Source organism: Arvicanthis niloticus, chromosome 20 (genome assembly GCF_011762505.2).
Source record: "Arvicanthis niloticus isolate mArvNil1 chromosome 20, mArvNil1.pat.X, whole genome shotgun sequence".
In the NCBI taxonomy this organism is placed as follows: domain Eukaryota; kingdom Metazoa; phylum Chordata; class Mammalia; order Rodentia; family Muridae; genus Arvicanthis; species Arvicanthis niloticus.
The window spans coordinates 26,354,317-26,360,734 of NC_047677.1; positions in this window are offsets into that span (position 1 = coordinate 26,354,317).

The following is a 6,418-nucleotide window of genomic DNA, read 5'->3' on the forward strand; positions in this document are numbered from 1 at the left end:
TGCCCTCAGGTCTCTTCTTTTGATTGCCCATCCAAAGAAAGACTGGGTCACTGTCTCTCACTCCTGGCCTTGGGGAGACTTTCCTTATCCTGTCCTATCAACTTGGAGGGTGTCCTGTGAACCAGGCTGTCAAATGGATCAGTGTCCCCAATCTTTCTGAGGAAACACTTATGCTTCCTGGGCCTCCCAGCAGCTGCTGAGAGCCAACGGTTCCTTGAACCCACCCGGCACTGCAAAAACAGTAGAGAGTGTACATTTGCATTTTCAAATGGGACAGGTTCGCCTCTTCCTAGGTCTATTCATGTGTGTCCCCTCCTCCGCTACCCCTCTTTAACTGTAAGAAGTGCATCTATGACCACAATGAAGAGTGGAACCAGAGACCTTGTACCTCTCTGGAACATATCAAGATGTTCTCCAGAAGGACATGCCTGAGACGCATCTCCCGGGCAGATGCCCAGGAAAGAGTGGAAATGTAACTGGAAGATCCAGAGAGGGAGACCACCCTAGAGATGCCCCAGAGTACTAATACAACTTTTCCAGAGTCAAGACCAGGCTTGCCCAGATGTCCCAGGGCCACCTGCTTATAAGACACTGCTCAGAGCAGGACAGCGCTGGACAGGACCACCTGGAAGCTACAAACAGGCATAGCCTTGTTCCGGCTCTGATGGACAGCTGTTGAGAATCTTCACCTTGTTCAGTTCATTTTTGTGATTTTGTTAATTATGAGCAGAAAAGTCCTAATACAGACTAACCAAGGTATGTTTGTTTGTCCCTGGGCTACCCCTCCTTAGCTGTGGCTCCAAACTCACTTCATATCCTAACAGTTTGACGGGGGGGGATTTCTCAGTAAGTCCCCAAGATCACACAGGCAGGTAGATTTATAGCAACATAACAGAAATGTCTCGTTTTAAAATGGGCATGTGCGCCGTGATGGGTCCACTTAGCATCCTGACAACCCTGTTATTTCAGGTTGCTGGGCAGAGCTCTCCAACTTTCTACTGGGTGGGGCACTTGTGTGACATGCCGCCATGGGAAGCTGGGCCTGGCTGTCACCCCAGCCATTTGGGGCTTCCTTGGACCTAGCGGTTTGAGACCAGACTGGACAGTATCAAGATGCTTATCTCTTGAAGGGGAAAGGAAGAGGAAGAGCAAGAAGAGGGTAAAAGGGAGAAGGTGTGACACAGGAGGAGAGGAAGAAAGGAAAAAGAAGAGGAAAGGGGAAGAGGAAAAGGGAAGGGAGAAGAATAAGGGGGAGGGGTAGCAATGGCATTCTACAGGAGGAATGTACTGGAATTTGGAATTTGGTCCTCTGAATGTAGCATTTCTCTCTCTCTCTCTCTCTCTCTCTCTCTCTCTCTCTCTCTCTCTCTCTCCCTCTCTCTGTGAATTTAGACAATATGTCATGACCACCTAGGCCAGTTGCCTTTGTGAGACAGGAAATGCCATCCTTGGTAATACCTGATATCCTTGTCCTCAGTTTTATGACAGTGGCTGGGAGCCCAGATCTGAGTGTGGAGGCCAGGTATCTTCTGCTCACCACTCACAGAGTGCAGCAGCACACAGCCTCCCCCAGTGTGACTCCTATCATGGGTGCTGGCTCCCGCTTGTCCCACTATGTGCAGGAGAGCCAGGAACAGGGAAGCACTGGGCAATTTCCCTCAGGTGCCTTGCAGATGATCCCGAGCCTTGCAGAGAAGCTTAGAGCCACCCTGTCAGGGAATGCTGCCGAGCCCTGGGCAACCTGGCAGCAGGAGACAGAGGTACAGAGTGCTGGAGACAGCACACAAGAGTCCCTTCCACAGAGCTACTCTGGCCCTGGCCCAGCTGCCAGCCCAGCTGCTCTGTGCAGATAGAGGTAGGGTGGATGCCCAGTCCCTGAGGAGGCAAAGGAAGCAGCCAGGCCTAGCGGAGATGGGAAGGAGCTGCCCTTCTGATGCTTTGGTCACACTCTCGGCTTGGACCAGGTGAAGAGAAAAGGTAGCACCATGGTGACAACATCCTCCACACTGTAGGGAGGACCCACCCCTCCCCCTCCTGCTGGAGACAGAGCTGGGCTGCCAAAGGAGGGTTGGGGGGAGGGTGATGGGAGAGGTTAGAGGCATCCAGGGACCCTGGAGGAGAAGAGATGCTATTAAAAATATAATTTGCTATGTGTGTCTTTTCTGATTACAAAAGCAATGCATATTCATTGTCTAAAATTTGGAAAATAGAGATAAGGGAGGGAAAAAAAGCAAATAAAACCTTCTCCTAATCTCCCCACTGGGGGACAACTGCTCACACAACCAGTGTGGTGGTCAGGAGCACAGGCAGGGACCCTGGACACAGCGCACATGGCTCGTGTAATACAGAGTCCTGTGTCCTAGCACCAGGACTTAAACAGCAAGTGCAGCGCCACCCAGGTGGTGGGAAGATCAGATGTTCAAGGTCATCTTGGGCTACAAAGGGAGTGTGAGGCCAGCCTGGGCTACATGAGACCCTGTCTGAACACACACCTACATGTATGCAGGTACGAACATAGGCATGCTTGTACACACACTTACAACTGGAACCTGACTCTCTGAGTTGGAACCCCAGCCTCTGGTACAGCTGGATGTGCAAGCACCTGACCCATCCATCCCTCTGAGAATAGTGGGTCTCCCCTGGCCCTGCTGGAAGAACTAAGTGAAAATTCAGAAGTGTCTGGTACATATTAAGAGACTGGGTATGACAGCAAACACCTGTGACCCCAGCACCTGAGAAGTGGAGGCAGGAGTTAGGGTCATCCTAAGCTATATCAGGAATTTGAGGCTAGCCTGTGCTACATGAGACCCTGTCTCACAAAGATAGAAGCCAAATAACAAAAACCCATGAGAGAAAAGGAGAAAGAATGTGACCAGTGAATGTTTGCTACGTCTGTGATGTACCAGTTAGTGTCGTCAGCCATGCCTATGATAACTGGAACCCTGGCCACCTTCCACTGATGGACTGATATCTTAACAACCTGGCTAACACCAGACCTCTCAGTTAATCTGGCTTTCTTCTAGCCTGAGAAACAGGACCCAGCCTCTGGGTATCTGACCATTTAGAGTTGGGGCCAAGTCTCAGCTGGATGCCTACCAGTCCACAGAGCTAGTCCACAGTGACCATCTTCAGCGTTCACAAATGAGGAGCCAGAGAAAGGAGAGAGGCTGGGACTGGGGGTGGGGGTGGGGCGAGTGGGTTGGGAGAGAAGGAGGGAACAGAAGACAGGGCAAGGAAAGGTGGAGAAGAGGGTGAGAGAACATGTTTGCTTTCTCCTGTCCTTGATCCTCCTGGCTAAACCACACACCTTCCCACAAAGTTATGAGGCTCTGCTACTCCCTGACCACACTCCCACCCCAGGGCTCCTGCTCTGCAGCCCCTCACCAGCCATGGTCTGGCCTGTCAATAATTCATTGCTGGCAGGATAGAATTGCTATCAATAATGTACACACGATAATGTTCTACAGCTCTGAGCACAATTGTGTTTCTCCTAATGTACCAGGAGCCGGGTCCAGCCCCCTAGTAGCTCCCCTAACAGGACCCCCAGGGCTCAGGAGAAGAGTAGAGCAGACCAAACCAGATTGGCAAGGGCCTCGTCTGTGGGACCAAGCAGGACCCCAACAGGGCCAACCAGCTCCTGCCTCTCCTTTTTAACACCTCAACTGCAGGCACAGGCTGCACCACCGAGCCCAGCCCTGCTACAAGCCCCTAAATGCTTAGTTCAAATCCCAGCACCCACCTGTGAGCCAGTGGCCTTGCCTGGAGGCTCTACTCCCTGGAGACTCTCATCTGTTGGGTAGGGGATGTGGGGGTTGGCACTTTGTATGTTAACAGGACTGGATGAAACTCAGGGGTTTATTTAGGCATATGAGGGTGTCCTTCAAGATTGCTCAGAAAGGGGCTTGCTGTAGAGGACAGGCAGGCAGGGATCGTGCTGTGTGCGGGGCAAGCTGTGTGAAGTTATAGGACAGAAGGACCTCATGCCCATGTAAACTGAGGACAGCGTCTCATGGGTACTTGGGTCCAGAGTGCCACATTCACTTTGGGACATAGCTTTTTCAATGTAAACGCTTTATTTTAAAATTGATGCAAGCCCAGCGGTAGAGGCCAACACAGATTAACTCAATGGTATTTTTGTAGATTTTTTTGGTCTTATATTGTTTTGTTTGTGCATTTTTAATCTTACTGGACTTTTGCTTGTATATTATGGTTTCGGAATTTGTGGGGCTTTGTTTTTATGTGTCTCAGTGTTTTGCCTGCATTTATGTCTGGGCACCATGTGCTTGCTCGGTGCTAACTGAAGTCTCAAAAGAGGACATTGGATCCCCTGGGACTGGAGTTGTAGCCAGTTGTGAGACACCATGTGGGTCAGGAAATTGAACTCGGATCCTCTGCAAGAACTGCAAGTGCTCTTAGCCATTGAGCCATCTCTCTAGCCCCCTGATTTTGTGTTTTTTATGAGGGTTATTGTAGTGTGTGTGTATATCTGTCAGTCAGTCTGTCTACATGTGTTTCTTGCTTTGTGCCTGCTGCCTGCCTGCCTTTCTTTTTTTAAGGTTCCTTTCTGTGTTTTCCCAAGAAAGGAATTTCTCAGTGAGTACAGAGTGGTCTCGTGGGTAAAGCTTCCTCAGAGACTAGAGACCCTGGTGAGGCCATAGGCATCAGCTCTGAGGTACCCCTAAGCTCCTTCACCCTGAACAACCCAGCCTGTGATGCCCACTGAAAGCTGAAACCCAAGCCTCTAAACCTGAAAATTGCCACGTGCCAGCCCAGGAGGAAATTGTTACCGGGCAGCCCCTTCGGGAGACCCCTAGGATTGAGTCTGGAGAAGGCCAGCTTCTAGGGCTCAAGCTGGGCCTGGGAGCCTGCTGGAAGTCATGAAAATCACTGGCGTCTCCCCCTTACGACAGTGTTTTCCTCATCCTCCCTAGGCTGGTCTTATGGCATCCACTTGATCAGAAGGACCCAAGTCAGGGTCTAGTTAAAGCCTAACCTCAGGGAGCAAGTGAATTAATGCTGAGCCCCAGACACGTAGCAGCACGAATCCTGGTCACACAGCACCGGTGCCACTCGGGACCTTTAGTTCTCTGGCAGTTTCCCTTTAAAACGCACACGCAGCCATTTCCTTCCTGATTCACCATATCTGGGAGGGGCGCCTTTCTCCTTCACACCTGTGGCCCGGCCCCTTCTGAAATATTAACCTGGCTCTTTATCAATGTTTCATCCGTTCTCCGCTCCACATCACCCCTGTGACCCATTTCTCACTTTCAAGCCTGGAGCATGAAAAATGGATACGCTTGCTCCACCTGCCCTGGCGCTTTGGCCCAGGTTTGGGACTTAACAGGAAGTGATCTTGTTCACATGTTCTTCCAATCGTCCGATTCCCCAGCCCCTCAGCACCTCCTGCCCCGCTGGGTTCAGCGTTACCTTGGTTCTGCATTTTTCCTCTGCATTTGCCTCTACGGTCTCTGCGTTCCCCGGGCGGGCAGGAGCCAATGTTTGACCCCTGCAGAAACTCTAACTTGCTCAAAGCCACGAGGTAAGCAGTCGATTGTCTCAAAGGGGCAGGAGCCAGCTCTGAGGGTTATCATTCCTCTATTTTCCTAGCGTAGGCCACCCTCACTACCTCTCTTCTCCACCGGTATTGCCCCTAACCCCGAATTCTCTAGACCAGTGGTCTCAATCTTCCTAATGATACGACCCCTTAATACAATTTCTCATATTGTGGTGACGACTCCCAACCATAAAGTTATAACTGTAGTTTTGATACTGTTATAAATTGTAAGTATCTGATATTCAGGTATATCTGGTATACGGCCCCTGTGAAAGGGTCGTTGACCCCCTCAGGGGTCAAGATCCACAGGTTGAGAACCACTTCTCTCGAAGTATTTACCTGATGGTCCCAGTCTTTGTCTTTTTTGTCAAGTAGCAGAAATACTAAAATTTAAGAGAAGAGTTGTGAGAAAGCAGAGCTATTGAGGTAGGTTCTCAGCTTCACCATACCATGCTGCTCCTCAAAGACCTTCCATGGCTCCCTGCTGGGCATGGAAATTCTCCCCTCCCTCACCTCCCGCCTTACCTCATCCATGTTCTGTCTCAAACTACTTCCTCTCCAGAAGATGGTCCACCTTCCCAGACCCTGGGAAGGTTGCTGAGGTGTTCTTTAGAAATGTGTTCTCCTGAGCCAGGCAACTGTTTGACGTCACTAAGGATAACTAACGCCTGGGGCCTGAAGGCCTTAGCATCGTATTTCTTAAGACTCTTGTCAATCCCCATCTATAGAAACACCAAGACCAGACTGGGGGCCCAGTTTTCCCACAGTGGCCGAGGCAACCACTGGTCATCTATCTTCTCATTAGTTGGGCTATGAGGAACCACAGAGAGCCACCACCCTTGACTCTTGGTGGTCATTCGTCCC